General features: G+C 39.3%; 1 long non-coding RNA gene across 1 annotated transcript; it reads left to right on the plus strand.

Moving 5' to 3' along the window:
- Positions 1-2,751: 2,751 nt before the first annotated feature.
- LOC144456493 (uncharacterized) lies at positions 2,752-20,835 on the plus strand. The gene is made up of 2 exons (XR_013485574.1): positions 2,752-2,904; positions 18,175-20,835. It is a non-coding gene; the product is annotated as an uncharacterized LOC144456493 (long non-coding RNA).
- The last annotated feature ends 3,590 nt before the right edge of the window (positions 20,836-24,425 follow it).

Genomic DNA, 24,425 nt, shown 5'->3' on the forward strand with positions numbered 1-24,425 from the left:
CATCTCCAGCGCAGCATCTAAACTTGGAAATGTTTGTGCCCTGCTGGGGGAAGAGTAATAATACCAATATCAATGATATAACAATAATAGCTCTAGTCCTTATGTCTCTCTAAGGTTTGCAAAGCACTTTGCAAAGGTTGTCTCTTATCCTCTCCACATTGGGAGGTAAGTGTTATTATCCCCATTTTTCAGATGGGGAAAACAAGTCAGGCAGCAGCTAAGTGAGTTGCCCAGGGCCACATGTAGCCAGTATGTGTCTGAGGCAGTATTGGAACTGGAGTCTTCTTGACTTAAAGCCCAGCACTCTTCATCTGGCTGCAGATACCTACTCTCTGTGTGACCCTGGTCAAGTCACTTAAGTGTTGTTGGCCTCAGTTTGCTCATCTGTAAAACGAGCTACAGAAAGCAATGGCTAACTGCTTTCAGTATCTCTGCCAAGAAAACCCCAAATGGGATCATGGAGAGTCAGACATGACTGAAAACAACGTATTATTTCAGGGTGATGATGGAGTGCTTCGTGCATTTGTGAGAACAACCATTCCCATTTTAGGATGAGAAAAATGAGGCCCTGACTCTCATCACCACCTCAAGGTCCAGAAGTGGAGCTGGAGCTTGAACCTGTGCCTTCTGACCCCAGAACCAGGATTCTCAGTATGAGAAGAGCTAGTGTTGCCATCGCCTTGCTATAGTACACCATCACCTCTCATCTGAGCTAAAAGTGCCTATGGTAAAGAAAGGTTGCCTTTACAGGTAACGAAAGAGGGCAGCTAATCCTAACTCCAACACTATCTGGCCTTGCAGCCCTTCTCTCACCATTTATTTCCCTTTTGGAGTTTATTTCTCCTTTAAAAAGAAATATTGAGACGGGGCAGCTAGGTGGTGCAGTGAAGAGAGCACGGGTCCTGGAGTCAGGAGGACCTGAGTTCAAATCTAGTCTCAGACCAGACACTTGATCAGACCCAGCTCTGCTGGACTTTCATGGGTTCATTTGTACAACCTGGCAACTGAAACATTTCTTTCTTTCCCTTTTTTATTTAGTTGTTGTGAGAAATCACTCAGAGGAGAGCTTCACTCCAGAATTAGGTAGACTACATTTGCACCATATATATCCCAGGTTCTGCTAGAAGTCAAACAGTGGAAGGAAGGCTATGGTCTTAATTAGCTTTGGAGGATCAAAAGTCATAAGCAACTGTACCAAAAGATGACCTCATTTCCACTCCATAATTGGGAAGATCTCTAGCATTAACTGTGTGAGGTTAGGCAAATGCCCTTTCAACAAAGATATTCAGTGTTTTCAAGACCCTCCCAACTCTGCCTGTCTGCATGCTGAGGACCCTTCTAGTGTGGCCAGTCTATATAGTCAGAGGTCCCCTTGGAGCAGTGACGTTCTGGGTTCCAATGTCCCTTTCAGCTCTGCAATTCTGTCATAGTAATATGATCTGCCCAATCTCTGATGTTTTGTGTTCCAAGGTCGCTTCTAGCTCTGACATTCCACAAAATTTGCTACTTATTTAACAAATATTCTTCATAGCTAAGACCAGCCATTTTCTTGTCCATATTTCCTCCCTGTTTTGTCCTTGTCAGTGGGCTACATTTACTCTTTGCCTGGTGCATCGTGGCTGGGAACGTTTGCTTGCTCATTTCTTTGATTATCCTTTGACATGGGTATCCCTCTCATCCATGAAGAAGAGCATGGTCATTGATCTCCCCAGTTTCTCAGGGCAGGGTTGAGCTGGAAGACAGTGTTTTGCTCACCCACAACCTTCCACCACCTACCTCCTGTATTTATTGAGGGGCCTGAATCATCTAAGGTCTCCATGTTCTAGGCAAGTTTCTGTGATTACAAATTGCATGCAGGGAAGGTGTTAGTAGAAGAATAGATTTTCCTTCTCTGGGAGTCCACCGCTGCCCTCAGGTGTCCTGTTCCTATCCCTGCATCTTCCTGATCAAGATGCCTTCTTCTCAGCCTCCAGAGGCTCCTGGCTCGGTGCCCGGGCCCCCGCAGGGGCTCTGGCTCCCATGGGTGATGCTCCTTGTGGGTAGGGAAGCATTCTGGGACCTCGGAGAATCCCCACCCTTCTCTATCAACTCTGCTTGTTCATTCGAGGTGGGAGTTGCCCGGAAGAAATTGCCTCCAATTTCCAACAGCCCAGGTGTGGTCAGGAGCAGGCATGAGCGATTGCCTTGGATGCTCCCATGTCCCTCTCAGCCCTGGCCTGTTTTTGTCTCCTTGTGCCTGGAGAAAGGAGCCTAAAATCCTCCTCTTCCCCAGACCACTCTTTTCCTCCTCTGCTCTGGGGGTTGTCAGGAATCCAAGTCTCATTCATGGGCTGGTGGTCTGCTACTGCTGCTGAGGCTACTGTGCTGTACCCCCACCCTACCCCCCACTATCCATGCCCTCCCTCTCTACTTCTTCCGTAAAGGGGGTGACCCCTGACTACGTCAAGGTGAGCTTAGCTTCCGCATCCCCCTCCTACCCCTCTGCCGGCCCCAGCAGCCTGCCTCAGAAACCTGGGACCCTGCACAGCCTCGGCTTTTCCTCCAACTGGAAGATGCACTTCCTTGCTCCAGGCTGGGTAATGGGAGTTGAAAGAAACCACGGGAAGGACTCCCTCCCCTCTCTTCTCCCCTTTCCATCTGTTCTGGGTATATACTAACCCTGCCCCTCCTGTGACATCACCATGCCTGCCCCTCCCGTCCTCCACCAAGATCAGTCTTCTTTGTGGAGGAGGAGGAGGAGGAGGAGGAGGAGGAGGAGGAGGAGGAGGAATAAGTTCCCTTTTTCCATGAATCTGGATGGCGGGTGTCACAAGCAGCTGGAGATCTGCCTGACCATAACCCTCTCCCCTTCCCTTCCCCTCCCCTGCTCAAGGATCCCAGAAGTTCCTGCACTGTCCTGCCTTGGTGGGTATGGGGTAAGCCCTTCCCCCTCCTCATTCCACTGCCCATCCTGCTGCTCCTCCACATCTCCCACTTGTATTCTCTTCTGGCCCCTCTTCAACCTTCTCCTGGACCTCCCCCACCCCAAATTGGCCTGTTTTAGTGCCCAAGGAGATGTGTGTGGGCATGGATGGGGGGTTGTGGGAGTATTAGTACCTTTGTTTATGCATGTGTTGTGTGTGTAGGTAGGATTATGCGTGTCTGTGTGTATGCATGAGTGTACACGTATGTACCTATGTGTGCCTGCTCCTCCCAGGCTGATTCCTGCGTGAGGCTTCCTGCTTGCCCAGGCCTTTTTCTATAGGTCTGAGGCTTCCGGGTGGCGTGGGGTAGAGTGCAGTGAGGTCCGCAGTGAAAAGCCTTTGGGGACACCCCCTCCCTCCCCTCTTTAGGTGGCCGTTTCCATCCTTCCATCCTTCATTCCTCCCATCCTGGGCTTTACCTTGCAGCTGGGAAGAAAGGAGACAGTCTAGGAACGAGCCTCCCCCTTCCCTTCCTCATGCTGAGAGCCAAGGGAGTGAATATTTCTTAGGGATGGGTGGATAAATCTTTTCTGCCAGAGGTGACTTGATCCTACAAACAGACAAATCCCTGATTTACTATTTGAATTAGGCAATACAATTTTGACTATCATTCTGGAGGGCACAAATCCTCTCTTAGACCCTTTCCCCATTCTTTTTTATTCTATTTAATGTTTCCTTAAAGGAATCCAAGTTGCAAGAGCCTTCTAGTTTAGTGGTTTTGAGTAGCGATTTGTTAAAAGCAACCCACTCTGGATATTTAATTTTCTTGTTAACTTTATGAAAATATTTCTTAAGGTAATTTATTTTATCCCAGTGTAAAGAACTTCAAGTTGGCTAATGATGATGGGGGTTATCTTGGGTCAATTTCTGCCAAGCAGTTGAATACCTGCAGGTTTTGGGCCCAGAACAGAGAGACATCCAACCAGGTGCTCTCCCCTTATGTGTGTGTGTGTGGGGGGGTAGCTTCAGCATCTTGAGAAGTTTGTTTATCCATGGGAACTTGGCCAAGATCTTACTTTATTCCAGCATTTTCTTTCTTTCTCTTTTTTTTGGCCAGGTAATGTGGACCACCTGAATTAAAAACTGGGGCTTTAAAAAAATAAATTCCTGACTAAATTTCAAAACCTGGGACATGTCAATCCCAATCTGCAGATTTTTACTCCTCTTTTCCCCCCAGGGTTTTTACTGCTTCTCCTCCAATGGGGTGCCAGCCCAGTAGTGCCCAGGCCGGGGTCTACAGCTGGGGCCACAAATCTCTGAAACAGTCTAGGAACTCTTCCCCTCTCCTTCTTCATATCATCTCTTTTGTTTGTTGTCCTTTAATGGAATATTTACTTTTTGTTCTGGTTTCCACCAGCACCGGATGAAAGGGGCATTTCCACATACCTTGTTGTGGATCACAAAGAGGGGACTCTCCCTGAACCTTTGGATCTCTATGATTTACAGACTGAAAGAAGAGAGCTGTGTTAATGTGCATGTCTCTCATTATGAGGGATATGGAGCATCTTGCCATAGGATGATTGATAGCTTGGATTTCTGCTTTTGAAAATTTACTTTTATATTCTCAGATTTATTGAAGAATGGCTCTTCATCTTGGAAATTGGAATCAGTTCCTGCTATACCTTGCACATGCAACAGTCCTCAGAGACCTTTATCCCAGAGATGTTTTTCCTCACTAAACTCATTTTAGCTTCCTTTGATCTGTTCATGCAAAAAGATTTTAACTTTATAGAAGCAGAATTATTCACTTGATTTTGTGTAATTCTCTCCATTGCTTGTTCTGTTATGATCTTTTGCCCTATCCATAGATGAGAAAATGAATTTCCTCCTTACTCCTTCATTTTGCTATTGATTCCCCCTTTACATCTACTTTTTGTGTCCCTTTGTATTTTAATTTGATAGGTGCTGTGTGGTGTTGATATCCTATCAAATTTCTGGCAAACTTCTTTTCCCTTATCTCTTGTGTTGTTTTTATCAAGTAGTGTGCCTTCCCCTGTCTCCACCCTCCCATCCCACACCACATGCTGAATATATTAAACACTTTTATTTTATTTGTTTGCTTCCGTATATTGTGTGACTTATCTTTTTCGTTGATTAACCTCTCAATTTTTAATATGTTAAAACAGTTTTCTGGATGGCTAGGTGTCCCACCGGGCCTGAAGTCATAAAGACTTATCTTCTTGAGTTCAAATCTGGCCTTATTTACTTACATACTTCCTAGCTGTGTGACCCTTGGCAAGTCACTTGTCCCTGCTTGCCTCAGTTCCTCATCTGTCAATGAGCTGCAGAAGGAAAGTGCAAACCACTCCAGTATCTTTGCCAAGACAACTCCAAATGGAGTAAAGAAAACTTAGAAGAGGCTAAACAACAACAATTGTTTTTGCAATCACTGATTTGTAGTATAGTTTGAGATCTACCATTGATGATCACTATCAACTAGAAAGGAACCAGTCTCTAACCTGTAAGTGTCCAGAGTGGAACAAAGCAGGCTGGAGACAGGAGAGTTAGAAATCAAACAGAAGTTTAATTTCAAAGTGAGGAAAATACTTGGAAGCAGAAGAGCTTCGGAGAAGGAGGTCTTATGGCTTATGGCAGCAGGGTTTTTATGCATGAAAACCACAAAAGGCAGGACCACCACATAGTCATTTTTAGATCTTGAGTAAACAGTTTCCACAGCAGGCCCATGCATACAGGCATGTTTGGGGCAAGAATGGCTTTATTGGGTCCTGGGGGAACAATCTCTGAGTTATTGGAATCATTGAGCATTGTGATTGTCTCAAGTCTTAAGTGTCCTTGAGCCTTGTGATTATTCAGCAGGTTATAGAACCAGAGTAAGCATGGTGGGAGCAGGAGTGCAGCCCCTCGTTTAGTTCACTTAGCAGTTCACTTGGCACAGGAATAGTTCAGAGTGTCAGGAGATGTGATTTATGGCTTTCTGCTGCAGTATGTCAGCTACTTAGGTCTCTAGGAAATAGGGAAGCGCAACAAATCTAAATAGCTCTCAATATTTCATATTAATGAAAATCATAAATCCCTCAGAGATGACCTGTTGCTGGTCAGATCGATACATTTTGCCAGTGGGTGAGATCATGCTTAGAGTGAGCGCAAAGGATTGTTCTTATGCTGAGCTCAGGACATGGCTTGATGGCTGGGCCTTACCTCTGGAGAAGAGGGCATCTCCTAATATCCTCATATCATTAACTCAAAACCCTTTCTTTCCTCCTTCCCCTCTCCATCATTACCATTGAGATATTTGACCTCCTTAAAATTTTTACTGATATTTTCAGTTTCTTAGATCTCCAGGGTATACCATGTAGCTCTCACTTTCCTCATTCTTGAGGCCCATCCCATGTGACAAATACTATTTTTTTGTTTTTTTTTAGGCAGAAAAGGAAAAGTTGGCAGAACTGATCAATGAATTTAGGAAAAGCTGTGCAATATCTAACAGTTGTGGACCTCTCATTTCCTGGACAGTGTAGAGTGATGGTGCCTTCTCATATTTTCTTTTCGGTCCTAATTATTCTTTAACATTTTGTTCCATGTGTTTTTAATGTTTTGGCATGTTGTCCTTTCCATTTAAGTTATTGTAATTATAATGAATATATACTACTTTCTTGGTTCTGCATACTTCACTTTGCATCAGTTCAGAAAGAGCTTTATATACTTCGCTGTACTTACCAATCCCATAATTTCGTTTTTAAATTCATTCATTTATTTTTAGTTGTCAGCATTCACTTGCACAAGATTTTGAGTTCCAAATTTTCTCTCCATCTCTTCCCTCCTCCCACCCCAAGAATGTGGGCATTCTGAATACCCCTTCCCCCAGTCTGCCTTCCCTTCTATCACCTCCCCCCTTTCCCTTCTAACTTCCTGTAGGACAGGATAGATTTCTATACCCCATTGCTTGCATATCTTATTTCCCAGTTGCATGTAAAAATAATTTTTAACATTTGTTTTTAAAAATTTCAGTTCCAAATTCTCTCATTTCCTCCATCTTCACTCACCCTTGCTGTGAAGGCAAGCAATTTGACATAGTTTATACATGTGTAGTCATGCAAAACACTTCCAAAATACTCATGTTATATTTACCTCTATCCTATACCACCCCTTGTTTATTCTGTTCTCTCTTTTGGCCCTTGCCCTCCTTAGAAGTGTTTACTTCTAATTATCCCCTTCCTCAATCTGCCCTACCTCCTATCATTTCCCCATTGCTGCTGCTGCTGTTGTCTTGGGCATTGTAGAAAATGTGTCTCAGTGTATTTGGATGGGTAGAGGCTGAATCTATGCCTCCACTTTGCTGCTGAAATTCCATTTATTACACTTAATTTCATAATGTTTTTAACCCATTTTTCACACCTTTGGTTCAGAATGGCATGTCTCTCCAGCAATTTAAGTGCCTGATACAGAGTCCAAAGTGTAAAATCCTCTTTTTTTCCCTCTTGCTGCTGCTACTCCTATTGGCTATTCTTTTTTTTTTCTTTTTTTTTTAAACAAAGCTGCAAAAATTGGCTCTGTCATCCTTAGGAGGCTGAAAACACAAACTCTCAGACCCTCCCTTTTATCTTTCTTCCTTTAAGACATGGTTTACTGATGAATGACCTATGACTATGACCTATGTTTCAGCACTGTACTCTCTTCAAAGAATATCCAAATGCCTTGGGATCACCTGTAACATGTATAGCTTTCAGTAGATAGCACAAACATCACAGTACCATAATATTCTAAAGAGAGTGACTTTAAAATATCCAGGTAATTTTAAATTTCAAATCTAAAAGCTACAATTCAGAGCAGATTTTGACATTCTTAGAGGTAACGACAAAGGAAGAGATCAGAGGCTGTAAATCTTTTCTCCCTGGGGACATTCCCCCCATTATACTATAGGGTAGGATAGATTTCCATACCCAATTGAGTGTGTATATTATTCCCTCCTTAAGCAAATCCACTGAGAGTAATATTCACTCATTCCCTCTCATCCCCCCTCTTCACCTCCAGTGTAAAAGCTTTTTCTTGCCTCTTTTATGTGAGATAATTTACCCCATTCTACCTGTTCCTTCCTCTTTTTCCCGGTATAATACTTTCTAAACCCTTAATTTTATCTTTTAGATATCATCCCATATTCAACTCACCTTCTGTGCCCTCTGTCTCTGTGTCTCTCTCTTTCTCCCTCTCTCTCAATCTATCTATCTATCTATCTATCTATCTATCTATCTATCTATCTATCTATCTATGTGTATCTATATTCCCTCCAGCTACCCTAATACTGAGAAAGCTCTCGTGAGGTACAAATACCATTTTCCCATGTAGGAATGTAAACAGTTCAACTTTGATAAGTCCCTTATGATTTCTCTTTCCTTTTTACTTCTTCATGACTCTCTTGAGTCTTGTATTTGAAAGTCAAATTATCTATTCAGCTCTGGTCTTTTCATCAAGAATGCTTGAAAGTCCTCTATTTCATTGAATGTCAATTTTTTTCCCCCAGAAGGATTATACTCAGTTTTGCTGGGTAGGTGATTCTCTGTTTTAATCTTAACTCCTTTGACCTCCGGAATATTGTGTGCCATGCCCTCTAATCCCTTAATACAGAAGCTGCTAAATGTTGTGTTATCCTGAATGAGTTTCCACAATACCTGAATTGCTCCTTTCTGGATGCTTGCAATATTTTCTCTTTTATTGGGAAGTATGGAATTTTGCTATAATATTCCTAAGAGTTTTCCTTTTGGGATCTCTTTGAGGAGGTGATTGGTGGATTCTTTCAATTTCTATTTTACCCTCTGGTTCTGGAATATCAGGGCAGTTTTCCTTGATAATTGAAAGATGGTACCTAGGCTTTTTTTTTTTTAATCATGGCTTTTAGATAGTCCAATAATGTTTAAATTATCTCTCCTGGATCTATTTTCCAGGTCAGTTGTTTTTCCAATGAGATATTTCACATTGTCTTCTATTTTTTCATGTTTTTGGTTTTGTTTAATAATTTCTTGATTTCTCATAGAGTCATTAGCTGCCATTTGCTTCATTCTAATTTTTAAGGAATTATTTTCTTCAGTGAACTTTTGAGCCTCCCTTTCCTTTTGGCCACTTCTGCTTTTTAAGGCATTCTTCTCCTCATTGGCTTTTTGGACCTCTTTTGCCATTTGGGTTAGTCTATTTTTTAAGGTGTTATTCTTTTCAGTATTTTGGGGGTCTCCTTTTGCAAACTGTTGACTTGTTTTTCATGATTTTTTGCGTCACTCTCATTTCTCTTCCCAATATTTCCTCTGCTGCTCTTACTTGATTTTCCAAATCCTTTTTGAGCTCTTCCATGACCTGAGACAAATTCTGATTTTTCTTTGAGGCTTTGGATGTAGGAGCTGTGACTTTGTTGTTTTCTTCTGGTTTTATGTTTTGATCTTCAAGTCACCAAACTAAGATTCTATAGTCCGAGATTTTTCTGTTCTTTGCTCATTTTCCCAGCCTATTCCTGATTTTTAACTCTTTCTCAAGGCAGGACTCTGTTTCCACTGTGGAAGATGTAGTTTTCCAAGCTTCAGGAGTTTCGTGCAGCTCTTTTCAGAGAGACTTCTAGGGACCTGTAAATTTTCATTTCTTCCAAGATGGTTTGATCAAAGGAGAGGTGTTTACACCTTTCCTGGCCTGTGCTCTGGTCTGTGAGTGACCACAAGCACTCTTTTTTGCGATGGAACTGTGAGGAAGATTCACTTTCCACTGCAATTGCCAGCTTCACCATGCCAGCACTCCTCCTCACCCCAGGACCACCACCCAGGAATGTGACAGAGATCCAAGCATGGGTAAAGCAAGAGAATCCTGCCTCTGTGCCAGCAAAGAAACCCCTGTAACCCCCCTCTGATCAGCCACTCAATCACCTCATCATCTGTGGGCCGAGAGCTTTGGGAGCAGCTGCACCACCACTGCCCAGCGGCTGCACCAGGGTTGGGTTTGGACCATACTCTTTTCTCACCCAGTTCTGACAGACATTTCCTGTTGACCTTCTACATTGTCTTTAGCGTTTGTGTGTTGAGAAGTCTGGAAACTACCTTAGCTGCTGGTGATTCAGTCCCCTGATGCATGCTCCAGGCTCACAGGGGCTCTGTCTTTGCCTACATGGCCCATGCTGAACTGCGCTCCTCTGCTAGCCCAGCGCAATAAACCTTTCCCATCAACCATCCAGGTTGTCTTGGGCTGAAAATTTGTTTCACTCTTTCTTTTAGTGGGTTCTGCTGCTGTACAATTGTTTTAGAGTAATATTTTAGGTGTTTGGAGATCTGGGGGAGACCTCAAACAAGTCACTGCTTTTACTCCTTCATCTTGACTCCACTCCCAATCTCATAATTTCTTACAACATAGTAGCAGTATTCCATTATTTTTTATTTATTCATTTATTTATTTTACACAATTATGGTTAAGTGACTTGCTCAAGGTCACACAGCTAGTAACTGTCAAGTGTGTGGTCCGAGGCCGGATTTGAACTCAGGGCCTCCTGACTTCAGGGCCAGTGCTGTATCCACTGCACAACCTAGCTGCCCTACAGTATTCCATTATTCATATTCCATACCTTCTTTATCAATCACTTCCCAGCTGATGAGCATCTACTTTGTTTCCAATTCATAGCTGTCACAAAAAGTACCATTATTAATATTTTGGAGTATATGGGAACTTTTTTTCTTATTATTGGCTTTCTTGGGTGTAAACCCAGTAATGGAGTCTTTCTTGTAAAACCAAAAACATTTTGTTACTTCTTATGAATAATTCCAAATTACTTTCCAAAATGATTGTTCCATTCCACAGCTCCACCAACTATGTATTTGTGTGCCTATATTCTCATACCCCCTACACCATTGACTTTTCATTTTTTTTCCTTTTAATTATGTTGCAAAAGAATACACGCAGGAAAAATACAAGAAATATAAAAGTTTTTTTTTTAAAAGTATACCTCCATCTACACTCAGAGTCCCTCAGTTCTTTTTCTGGAAATGGATAGCATCTTTTCACTGGGATCCTTTAGAAATGTCTTGGACCATTATTTTGATTAGAGTAGCTAAGTCTTTCACAGTTGATCATCTTTACAATATTACTGTTGCTGTATACATTTTTCTCCTGACTCTGCTCACTTTGCTGTGCATCAGGCCATTTGTATTTTCCCAGGTTTTTCTAAAGCCATCCTGTTCATCATTTCATATTGCACATTAGTATTCCATCACACTCATATAGCCCAACTTTTGTTACATTCCAGATTTGAAGGTGATCCCTTTGTTTACTAATTCTTTGCGACCATAAAAAGAGCTACTGTAAATATTTTCATACACATAGGTTCTTGTCCCCCCCCTTTTTTTATCTCTTTGGGATACAGACCTAGTAATGGTATTGCTGGATCAAAGTGTATGTACAGTTTTATAGCCCTTGGGGTGTAGCTCCAAAAGATTCTCCAGAATGATTGGAGTAGTTTACAACTCAGAAAACAGTGAATTAGTTTCCCAATTTTTCCACATCCCCTCCAGCATTTGTCACTTTCTTTTTCTGTCAAATTAGGCAATTTGATACATGTAAGGTGGCATCTCAGAGTTATTTTCATTTGCATTTCTTTCATCAAGTGATTTAGAGTATTTTTCAAGTGATTTTTAAAAATTTTTGTTAATTTTGAATTTAAATACAAAAAGAGAAGAAACGAATATTTCCATGTACATAGTACAGCATAAAAAGAAGATTCAATATAAAACCATGAAATTCCATTTCACAATGTTTATGGTTTTGAAAAACTGTGTAATAGATACTTCACATCATTTTTAAAACTTCCTGCTATGCTGTGTTTCCTTCTAAATTTTCTTTTGTTCTCTGCTCTGCAATTTTCATTTTTTCTCTCCCTCCCCACCCTACCCTACAGAAGGCTAGTATTAGACACACACACACACACACACACACATATATATATACATACACACACACATATACATATACATATACATACATATATATATGTATATATGCAAAACTATACTATGTATACTTCTATTTATCAGTCATTTCTCTGGATATAGATAGCATCTTACTTCATAGGTCCTTTGTAGTTGATTTGAGTATTTCTCTTCTTCTTCTTCTTCTTCTTCTTCTTCTTCTTCTTCTTCTTCTTCTTCTCTTCTTCTTCTTTCTTCTTCTTCTTCTTCTTCTTCTTCTTGGCAATTGGCATTAAGTGACTTACCCAGGGTCACACAGCTAGTAAGTGTTGAGTGTTTTCTGAGGCCGGATTTGAACTCAGGTCCTCCTGACTTCAGGGCAGGCACTCTATCCACTGTGCCACTAGCTGCCCCTTCAGTATTTCTAATACTCAAAAATGACTTAGTCATTCAAAGTTGTTCTTAGAACATTATGGTTGTTACTGTGCACAATATTTTCTTGGTGGTGCTCATTTGATTCTTCATTATTTTATGCAAGTCTTTCCATCTTTTTCCAAAATTAACCAGCTTATCATTATAGAACAGCAGCATTTCTTCACAATTATTTACCACAACTTATTCAGGGACTCCCCAATTGACAGGCATCTTTGGTTTCCAGTTCTTTGCTATCACAAGGAGAGCAGCTATAAATATTTTACAACATCAAAGTTCTTTTTTTTTCCCTAATCACCTTGGGAAACAGTGGCATTGCCGGGCCGAAGAGTATCCATGCTTTTATACTTCTTTGGGTGAAGTTCCAAATTGTTTTCCAGAATGGTTGGACTAGTTCACAACTGTGCCAAGTGTGCATTCGTTTCTCAGTTTTTTTACATGCCCTCCAACATTTGTCATTTTCCTTTCTTTTTTTTTTGCTCTTAAGGAGCTTGTGTTTTTTTTTTGGGGGGGTTTTTTTGGGTTTGGAAATGGGGGTTAAGTGACTTGCCCAGAGTAACACAGCTAGTAAGTGATATGTGTCTGAGGCCAGATTTGAATTCAGGTCCTCCTGAATCCAGGGCTGGTGCTCTATCCACTGCGCCACCTAGCTGCCCCCATTTTCCTTTTCTACCATATTAGCAATCTGAAAGGTGTGAGGTGGTAGCACAGAGTTGGTTTCATTTGCATTTCCCCAATTAGTAGTGATGTAGAGCATTTTTATGTGATTATTGATAGCTTTGATTTCTTCTTCTGAAAACTGCCTGTTCAAATTATTTGACCATTTATCAATACAATGATTCATATTTTTTATAAATTTAGCTCAGTTTCTTATATATTTTAAACATAACATCTTTCCAGAGAAACTTGCTGTCATTTTTTGCCAATTCCTTCTAATTTTGGGTATTAGGGTTTTTTTGTAGAGCTTTAATTCCATGTGATCAAAATAATTTCCCATCCTCTCTATCTCTTATGTGGTTATAATGTCTTCCCTTACCAGTCTATCTGACAGATACATTTTTCCTTCTTTCCCTGATTTACTAATAATGTCACTGTTTATGTCAAAATCTGTATCCATTTTGACCTTATTTTGGTATATAATGTGACCTGTTGATCTCTGCTTAGTTCTGCCAAACTGCTTTCCAGTTTTCCCAGGAATTTTTGTGAAATGATGAGTTCTTACTTCCAAAGCTTGGATCTTTTGTTTACCAAACACTAGATTACTGTGATCATTTCTGCTGTGTGTAGTGTACCTAATGTATCCCACTGTTCCACCCCTTTGTACGTTAGCCAGTACCAGATTGGCTTCCTGATCAGTACTTTTTATTGTACTTTGCAGTCTAGTACTACTTCACTGCATTCCTTCACATTTTTTTTTGGTAGATTCCCTTCATGTTCTTTATTTTATGTCCTTTCATATGAATTTGGTTATTTTTTTCTAATTCTATAAAGTAAGTCTTTGACAATTCAATTGTTATGGCACTGAATGAGTAAATGAACTTGGCTAGAATTGTCATTTTTATTGATTCAGCCTGCTGATGAGCAATTAATATTTCTTCTTTCTTAGATCTGTCTTTATTTGCATGAGAGTATTTGTAATTGTTTTCATGTAGTCCATGGATTGGTCTTGGCAGTGAGACTCAAGTATTTTATATTGTTTGCAGGTATTTTACCTGGAATTTTTCTTTCTATCTCTTCCTCCTGGGTCTTGGTGGTAGTGTGTAGAAATGCTGATGACTTACATGAGTTTATTTTGTCCTGAAACTTTGCTAAAGTTATTAATTTTTTCTATGAGTTTTTCTTTTTATTTGATTCTCTAGTGTTCTAAGTATACCATAATTGTCTGGAAAGAATGGTAGTTTTGTTTCCTCATTACCTATTTTTATTCTTCCAATTTCTTTTTCTTGTCTTCTTGCTATAGCTAGGATTTCTAGTACAATACTGAATGCTTGTTGTGACAATGGACAACCTTGCTTCATTCCTGTTGTAATTTGGAAGTCTTCAGATTATTATCATTACAGAATGCTTGCTCTTCATTAAAAATGATATTACTTATCATTTTAGGAAGAGTTCTGTTGATTCGTATGCTTTCTAGTATTTTCAAAAGAATGGATGTTTTATTTTGTCAAAAGCTTTTTTCTGCATCTTTTGATATAATCACATGATTTTTTGGTTTTATTATTAATATAATCAATTATGCTGATCGTTTTCAAACATTGAAACAGTTGTGCATTCTTAGTATAAATCCCACTTGTCATAGAGTATGATCTTTGTGATATACTACTATAATTTCCTTTCTAGGGCTTTATTTCAAATGTTTCACTACTATTTGTTAACAAATTTCCTTAAGGAAATTGGTCTACAATTTTCTTTCTTTGTTTTTGCTCTCCGTTGTTTAGGAATTACAACCATATTTTTTGTTGTGAAAGGAAATTGACAGGACTCTTTCTTTACCTATTTTTTCAAAGAGTTTATATAGTATTAAGATAAGTTGTTCCTTAAATGTCGGGTAGAATTCAATAATAAATCCATCTGGTTCTTGTGATTTTGTTTAAATGAACTCATTTATGCCTTGTTCAATTTATTTTTTTCAGATGGGGTTATTTAAGGATCATATTTTCTCTCTTGTTTAAGTGCGCTATATATATGTATATATACACACATGTATGTATATGTATATATATACACATACATATGTATATATGTATATATAATATATATATTATACATTTGTAAATATTTGTCCATTTCAATTAGATTTTCAGTTTACCTGGCATATGATTATGCAAAACACCTCCTAATAATTAATTTAATTTCATCCTCATTGGTTATGCATTCACTCTTTTCATTTCTAAGACAGTAATTTGGTTTCCTTCCTTTTTTAATCAAATAACCAATGGTTTATCTATTTTATAGCATTTTTTCCCATGAAACCAACTCTTAGTTTTATTAGTTTATTTTTTAAATTTCAGTGTTATTAATCTCACCTTTGATTTTCAGGTTTACCATTTTGATATTTAATTTGAGATCTTTAATTTCTTCTTTTTCTAGTTTTTTTTTTTAACTTCAGGACCAATTCCTTGATCTGTTCCTTCTCTGTTTTATTGATTTAAGCATTTAGAGAAAGACAATTTCCTTCAGTAGTGGTTGGTTGCATCACACTATTTTTGGTATGTTGTCTCATTGTCGACATTCTCTTTGATGAAGTTAATGTTTTCTGTGGATTTGTTTTTTGAACCACTCATTCTTCAGGATTAGATTATTTAGTTTTCATTAATTTGGAATCTCTTTCCACACCCTTTATTGAATGTTGTTTTTATCACACTGTGGTCTATAATGGTGCATTTAAGATTTCTGTTTTTCTCCATTTCTTTATGAAGTTTTAATGCCTTAATAAATAGTGGGTTTCTGTGAAGGTCCCATGTACAGACAAGAAAAAGTTATATTCCTTTCTATTTCCATTCAGTTTTCTTCAGAAGTATGTAATATCTAATTTTTCTAAGATATTATTCATCTTCTTAACTCCTTTCTTATTTATTTTATGCCTAGATTTGCCTAACTCTGGGATGGGAAAGTTGGAGTCACCCAGTAGTTTAGTATGACTGTTTTCTCTGTAAGTCTTCTAACTTTTCTGTTAAGAAGTTGGATGCTCTGCCATTTGGTGCATATTTGTTTAGTATTGCTATTATATTATTTTATTAAGATACCTCCTAGCAAGCTGTAGTTTCCTTGCTTATCTTTTGAATTAGGTCTGTTTTTGCTTTTACTCTGTCTGAGATCATGATTGTTACCCCTTTTCTGCATCTTGATCTTCCTTGTCCCCACTGCAGCTTTTCATTGTCAGGATTTTTCTTTGCTCATTTTCCCACCTTATTGTTTGATTTTATATTTATATTAATGTTGGTTTCTGTTTCCAAGTTGGGACAGTGGGGAACTGCAATATCTCATGCTTCAGCCTTTTTCATGCTACTACTTTTAGAGTTTGTTCTGGAGGTTTGGAATTTTTCAGTGGTTGCAAGGAAATTGATATTGGGGTAGGTGTGGTCACTGCTCTCGTCGTCTGTGCTATGACTCTTACCCAGGAATATCCCTTGGAACTACAATCAGTACAGCTACTCAGGGTCCCTGCTCCCTTGTGACAAGAAGCAATAATGTTCCTCAGCTTCCCTTATCACTTGTGACTGAAAACAGTACTATTCCTCATGGTCCCTACTCTCTCTTTCTGAAAGTGCTCCTTTGCATTCTTGAACTGTGGCACAGAAGTCTGTATAAGCAAGAGTTGCCAAACAGATTCCAGTCTGCATCCAGTGCTAGTATATGGGTCCCTTGTAATTCTTTCTGATGAATTTCTTCAAGATCTCTTTACTATCTCTGGGTTGCTATCTGCTGCCATCACCCAATCCTCCCAATGGTGTTTCATCCACATGGACTCCAGGCCAGCCCTCCCTCTGTGCTATAATCTCTCCTTCCAACCTCTTAAGTTGTCTTGGACTAGAAGGATACCCCACCCTAACCTTTTGTTGGCTCCGCCAATCAAGAATGATTTCAGCCTCTATTTTAAAGTTGTTTGGAGGAGAATGCTGAGAACTTGCCTTAGTGCTTCCTCTACTCTGTCATCTAGCTAATAACTTCTTGAATTGCCTTAGTGATCATTTGTTCCTTCATGAAGTACAAGAATCACCAAAGGTATATGGGCATTTTCCTAACTTTGAACATTTCATTGGATGCCCCCCCATACTTTGAATGCTTTCACTCTTTTCCCACTTAATATTATTTTATTTTTTCCAATTACATGTAAAGAGAGTTTTCAACATTCACTTTTATAAGATTTTGAGTTCCAAATTTTTTCTCCCTCCTTCCTCCCCTATCCCTGCCGCAAGATGGCAGCAATTTGATATAGGTTATATGTATACAATCATGTTAAGCACATTTCCACATTAGTCATGTTGTAAAGAAGAATTAGGGCCAAAGGGAAAAACCAATAGAAAGAAAAAATAAAACAAAAAAGAAAGAAAATAGTATGCTTCAATCTACATTCAAACTGAATAATTCTTTTCTGGAGGTGGATAGAGTTTTACATCATGAGTCTTTTGCAATTGTCTTAATTGTTGCATTGCTGAGAAGAGCTAAGTCTATCAAAGTTGATAATCGCACAATGTCGTTGTTACTGTGTACAATGTTTTCCTGTTGTACTCACTTTCACACAGTATCGGTTCATGTAAGTCTTTCCAGGTTTTCTGAAATCTGACTGCTCATCATTTCTTACAGAAAAATTATATTCTATTACATTCATATACAACAACTTGTTCAGCCATTCACCAATTGATGTCATCTCCCCAATTGCTGATTCTTGACCACCAAAAGAAGAGCTGCCATAAAGATTTTTTGTACATGTGGGTGCTTTTCCATTTTTTGTGATCTCTTTGAGATACAGACTAGTAGTGGTATTGCTGGATCAAAAAGTATGCACAGGTTTATAGCTCTTTGGGCATAGTACCAAATTGCTGTCCAGAATAGTTGGACCAGTGCTTTCCCTTTTCTTCTCCCCTTCTTGGCTTCCCTGGCATCCTTGAAATCTCAGATATAATCCCATCTTCCATAGTGAGCCTTGCTAGATCTCCCTCAAATTCTATTCCCTTCTTACTGTTTATTACTTCTACTTCATCCTGTCCATAGCATGGTTCTTCATAGTTCCTTGCATATTGTCTTACCCATTACACTTAGTTACTTGAATGTAGAGACTGCCTTTTGCCTTTCTTTGTATTCCAACCTTTATTTAGCTCAGTTCCTGGCATATAATAGGACCTGAAGAGATGTTTATTGACTGACTTTCTGGATCTGGTTCTCATTAACAGGGAGGAACTGGTTCCTGGAATGCAAATAGTGGGATGTTGGATGAAAATGACCAGTCAGTCCTTGAGTTTGTCATAAAGGAGAAGCAATTTGAGCTTAGCAGAGCTTGAGGCAGCAGTAGAGAGGCAACCCTCCTCACAGTTCAAGGGCAGAAGAGTGCTTGTGGTTGCTCACAGACCAGAGCACAGACCAGAAGAGTCATAAACACCTCTCCTTAGATCATCCTACCTTGGAAGAACTGAAAATTTACAGGTCCCTAGAAGTAACTCTGGAAACAGCTGCATAAAACCCCTGAAACTTGGGACAGCACACCGTCCACACTGGAAGTAGAGCCCTACCTTAACAAAGAGTTAAAAGTCAAGGAATAGGTTGGGAAAATGATCAAAGAACAGAAAAGTCTCAGACTGTAGATGCTTACTTTGGTGACAAAGAAGATCAAAACATAGAACCAGAAGAAGACAACAAAGTTAAACATTCTACATCCAAAGACTTCAAGAAAAATATGAATTTGTCTCAGGCCGTGGAAGAGCTCAAAAAGGATTTTGAAAATCAAATAAGAGAAATAAAGGAAAAATTGAGAAGAAAAATGAGAGTTATGCAAGGAAATAATGAAAAACACATCAACAGTTTGCAAAAGGAAACCCCCCAAAAAAAATACTGGAAATAGTAACACCTTAAAAAATAGACTAGACCAATGGCAAAAGAGGTCCAAAAAGACAATGAGGAGAAGAATGCCTTAAAAAGCAGGTGGAAAAGGAGATCCAAAAGGTCACTGAAGAAAATAATTCCTTAAAAATTAGAATGGAACCAAAAGAAGCTAATGACTCTGTGAGAAATCAAGAAATTATAAAACAAAACCAAAAGAATGATAGAAAGATGACAATGTAAAATATGTCATTGGAAAAAAAAAAGCTGACCTGCAAAATAGATCCAGGAGAGATATTCTAAAAATTATTGGACTGTCTGAAAGCCATGATCAATAGAATTAGAAATTGAAAGAATCCACTGATCACCTCCTCAAAGAGATCCCAAAAGGAAAACTCCTAGGAATATTATAGCCAAATTCCAGAGTTCCCAGTTCAAGGAGAAAATATTTCAAGCAGCCAGAGAAACAATTCAAGTATTGTGGAAACACAATAAGGATAACGCAAGATTTAGCAGTTTCTATATAAAGGGAACAGAGGGATTCGAATATGATATTCTGGAGGTCAAAGGAGCTAGGATTAAAATCAAGAATTACCTACCCAGAGAAACTGGGTATCATCCTTCAGTGGAAAAAATTGATATTCAATGAGATAGAGAACTTTCAAGAATTCTTGATGAAAAGACCAGAACTGAATAGAAAATTTGACTTTCAAATACAATACTGAAGAGAATTATGAAGAGGTAAACAGGAAAGAGAAATCATAAGGCACTTATCAAAGTTGAACTGTTTACATTTCTACATGGAAAGATATTTGTAACTCATGAGACCTTTCTCAGTATCAAGGTTACTAGAGAGAGTAGACATACATACATACATACGTATGGCACAGGGTGAGTTGAATATCAAAGGATGATATCTAAAAATAAAATTAAGGGGTGTGAGAAGAATGTACAGGGAGAAGGAGAAAGGAAGGGGTAGAATGGGGTAAATTATCTCACACAATATAGTCAAGAAAAACCTCTTAAAGTGGAGGGAAAGATGAGGGAAGTGAGAGTGAATGAGTGAATATTACTCTCAGCGGATTTGACTTCTGGAGGGAGCACTCAATTGGATGTGGAAATCTATCTTACCCTCTAGGAAAGTAGGATGGAAAGGGATAGTAGAAGGGGGGATGATAGAAGGTAGCGTGTATATATGTATACATGTATGTATACATGTGCATGTATATATGTATACACGTATGAAGATAGATAGATATAGATATAGATATGCATGCTTAATTGTGGCCTGTGGGGGAGGAAAGGAGAAAAAAGAACAAAGTAAAAAGTGTACAGCAGAAAGGAAAAGAAATCCAACAATCAAAGAAAAGATGGACAGCTCTCAACACAAGATGTAGTATTGATTATATAGCCTGTGTTGAAATGGAAGTTTTTTGTTATATATTTTGAATCCTCTCTTACATTCTGCTGTGAACATGACTTTTTTTATTTTCTCATTTTACATTTAAGTTTTAATGTTTAAGTTTATAATACGTTTCTTTTTCTTTTCACATCGTGTATTTGTTTTAGTATTTAAGTATAAAATTTTAAAAAATTTTAAAAAACTATTTGCTTTCTCTCATCATGGAGAGATTCTAGCCACCACACCCTAGGATACTGTAACTTAGATGACTTAGCTGGGTATGAGGAAATGAATATAGACAAGACAGGAGCAAAGAGCAACACTCACAGAAGAAACTGTGCAGTGAGTCCAGTGGAGCAATGTGCCAAGTGTTCGGCGCAGTGAAAGCAGTTTGATGCCATCACCAGAAGCATCACTGGAGGTATGAATTGCCCCTCCACAAGTGTGCCCCTATGTGGGGTCTTCCTGTGTGATTACTATGGATACTCATCCCCCACCCCTTTCTCCACTGATGGGGATAGATTTGTGGAGCCGTGTACTCTATGCATATTATGGGGGCATGTTCTGGTGCAAATCTTACTCTGCTATTTCATTAAAAGCCTTTCCTTTTGAACAATTTGTGTCCTTTGATTGATGAGAGAAAAAGGGTGCTCCTAAGCTCTCGTTTTGTGTGCCTGTGGACACATGGAGTATCTTGAAGGTGGGATAGGCATTCTGGGGACCCTAAAGGAAAGAAGAGGTGCCACAGATGCTACGTATTATTAAAGAAATGGCTAGTGAACCTCTAGGAAAGGGAATGGTGAAGAGAAAAAATCGGTATGACTTCATCTAAAATAGGCCAAGACAGAATAACTTCATTTCCATTTTGACAATGCTGCTAAAATGGTCAACCAGGAGAAGGTGGCAGCTACACCTTACACAGATTTCTGCAAAAATTTGATAAATTATTTAGTGCTCTTTTTTAGAAATGGTGTGAGGATGTAGCCCAGATGATAGTCAAATTATACCTGGAACTGCTTGAATGATTGAAATAAAAGGGAGCAAAAACTGGGAAGAAAGTCTCTAGTAGAGTTCCCAAAAGGTTTGTCATTGGCCCTTCACTGCTTAACATTTTTATTAATGACTTGGACAAAGAGCGTAGATGGCATCCTTATCACATTTACAGATTACTCCAAATAGGATGAAAGAGTCAAGATCCAAAAACTCTGGACAGGTGAAAGAATTGTTCAAAATCTAATAACATGAAATTTAATTGGGACAGATATAAAAGTCTTGCACTTGGGTTTAAGAAGTCAACTCTATAAGTATAAGATAGAGGGAAGCATAGTTACGTGGTAATTTATTTACAAAAAAAATTAGGGGGTTTAGTGGACTACAAGCTCAGTATGAGGCAGAAGTATGACATCACAATAAAAAACCGCAAATAGAATCTTGTTCTAGATTCAGAGAGGCCTGGATTCTAAGAAGAAGGAGGCAATAGGCCATCCATACTCTTACTGGGGACTTTCCTGTCCCTCTCCAGCTGATGGTGCCTTTATACTGAAATTACTTGTGTTTTACTTTCTATATAATTTGTAGATATAAAATTAATATATTTTGTACACACACAGACATAAAGTCACAGAGAGACCCACACTCTCTCACACACAATACATATATACGTGTGTGTGTGTATTTACATGTATATGTGTGAATGTACAAAATATGTGTATGTGTATGTATGTATATTTTGGCTTCCATGATAGAATATATCTATCTACTCCTCAAAGGGAGGGAGTAGTTGTTCTTTTTTGTTTTCTTTTGTTTCATAATTCCTACTGCCTAGCACAGTGTCTGGTACATAGTAGGTGTTTAATAAATGCTTGTACCTTGATATTTAGGGGCAAGAATGTCTTTCAATATTTATCAAATAATATCACAGACATGACTGTCTCACTTTGCTTATGTCTGGGCTTGGGAGGGAAAAATGTTATAACTGGGTATAGAACTTGCTGTATGGTGTTTGGTGGCATTTGTTGTAGTTTGGTGGTAGAAGGACACCTAACAAACTTTAGGTCCCACATTTAATACCTAACTGAATCTCTCTTTTCCTCCACTGTCCCTTTCAAGTCACCCTCTGCTCTCAAACATAGCCCCAGATATCTTGCTCTGATTTCCAAGGTCCTCCCTACACCGCCAAATTCATCTGCCTCTCTTGCTCTATGTTCTCTTGCAAACAGACATCTGCATGGTATCTTATTGCAATCCCTGATTCTCCTATGCTACTCTGTGCACAGGCCATTCCCTCAAGGCAATCATTGACATGCCAGTTGAGGAACTTCCTCAGTCCAGTTCCACTGCCCCTCCCCTGAGGCAATTGCTTCTCCTAGCAGTTCCAGCACAGGGCTGGAGATGTGGCAGGAATCTTTCTATTCCACCAGTTGCTCATCAAATGTTTCCCTCCTACCAAATGTGTGCTGGGCACAAGAGCTCAGCTGCATGGAGCTGTCCCTTGAAAAGTGCTGATCTGGTTTGGGGTTCTCATCCTCCCAGTTGCTTTTGTTCAGCTCACTGAAAATATCCCTTTCCTATGGAGTCCACCCTGTCCGTGTAGGGAAGGCAGTCAGAGCCTCTCTACAGGTACAGGTGTTGTCTGGTGAAACTCCTCAAGTGAGGTGGGAGGAAGGGAATGACAGATGGACTTATCACTCTGTACATTATACTGGGTCTCTTCTACTACATCAAATAATGCCATCATTTCTGCTTTAAAATCAGGTTCTACTATTTTCTCATGGTCACATCTTCTCCCATTCCACATTGGAGTAGGTCATTCTTACTGTTATTGCAGGAATTTCCATTGTGTATAGACTAGCTTGAAATATGAATCATAAAAGGGGGGGGCATCCAGTTCTGTGGTGATCTTAACAGGAATGTGATAGTGGATTCAGTTGCTGAATGAAAATAAAATGAGACCCCATATGGAAAGCCCATCCTACTAAAACCATTATTGAATTGGGGTGAAAGCTCCTTAATATGTTTGCTATAAAGCATGGAAGAGCAAGGGTGCTTGGAGGGGCACATGCGTGATTTTGAAAGACCAGTCACAGGGTTCCCACAATGAGGCCAATCATATTGATTGCCTCCCCATTGCTTTCCCCATCTTTGTGCCTGCCTTAATGCTGAGCATCTCAGATTCCCTTTTCAAGATGTTTCCATTTCAGTAGGGCTAGCATCTGCTGCACCTCTGCTGTCTTTGCCAGATGTGTGCATGGAGAAAAGGTATAAGGCATTTGAAAACGTAAACTCCAGAGGGTGGAATGTGATGTGTCATTCTTGGTAATATCTGTCATTGGCAAGAATCCCTAGTCCTGCTACAAGGGCACAGTATAACAATGGAGATACTCCTGTGTATACTTGTGTGATTACTCTGTGTGTACTCTGGCCTTTGAATGTCCATAGTGATAGCAGTAACTTAACCCCTAAATGAAAAATGTTTTACTGATGCCCTTTAAGGAAACCATTTAGGGAAACCAATAAGAAACACTTCTTACTGGAGAGGCTATCCCTAGTAGAATGCTTAAGGGACAACAAAAGCAAGAAGTAGCTCCCATTTCAAGGCCTTCAGAAAAGCCTTGTATTTAAGTGAGAATTCTTTCTCTTCCTAAAGGAAGTCTCCTGGGTGAAAGAAAAGTCTCAAGTATCTCCAGAGCATCCCTAGAGACCTTTTCAATTGGGAAGCCTACCTTGGCTGGAGATTCATACAACCCTTGTTTTATATGGCCTGCACCACAGTAGCCCAAGTACTGCCTTAGCTACAGCCATGCCTGTAACCCTCAGAGTCATCCACCCATCCCTGAAAACCCTCTGCCTACCAAATAAGGAGGATCCTTTCCTGCATTCCAGTCCCCTTCCCGGAGGACGGCCTTCATAAAGTAGCAACCTTCTTCAATAGAGCCTAGTGTAGAAAGGTCCTCTCCCATTTCTTCAAAAATCTACAAAACCAGTTTTGGAAAGTATCCTAACAAAAATCTGCATAATAACGAAACACAGAGATCAGCACTTCCTCATTTAAAAGGAGGGAGGGAATTCAGGGATGTTCTTAAAGTACATATCAAACAAGTTTAAAACTGACAGAAGTACTTTGGCAACAAAGAGACTGAACATTTCACTATGTATGTACATGCATACATATATGTGTATATATAAATACTTCATAGTAAAATTTTT

This window comes from Phascolarctos cinereus, unplaced genomic scaffold, assembly GCF_003287225.1.
Source record: "Phascolarctos cinereus isolate Bilbo 61053 unplaced genomic scaffold, phaCin_HiC Scaffold_430;HRSCAF=1045, whole genome shotgun sequence".
Classification (NCBI taxonomy): Eukaryota; Metazoa; Chordata; class Mammalia; order Diprotodontia; family Phascolarctidae; genus Phascolarctos; species Phascolarctos cinereus.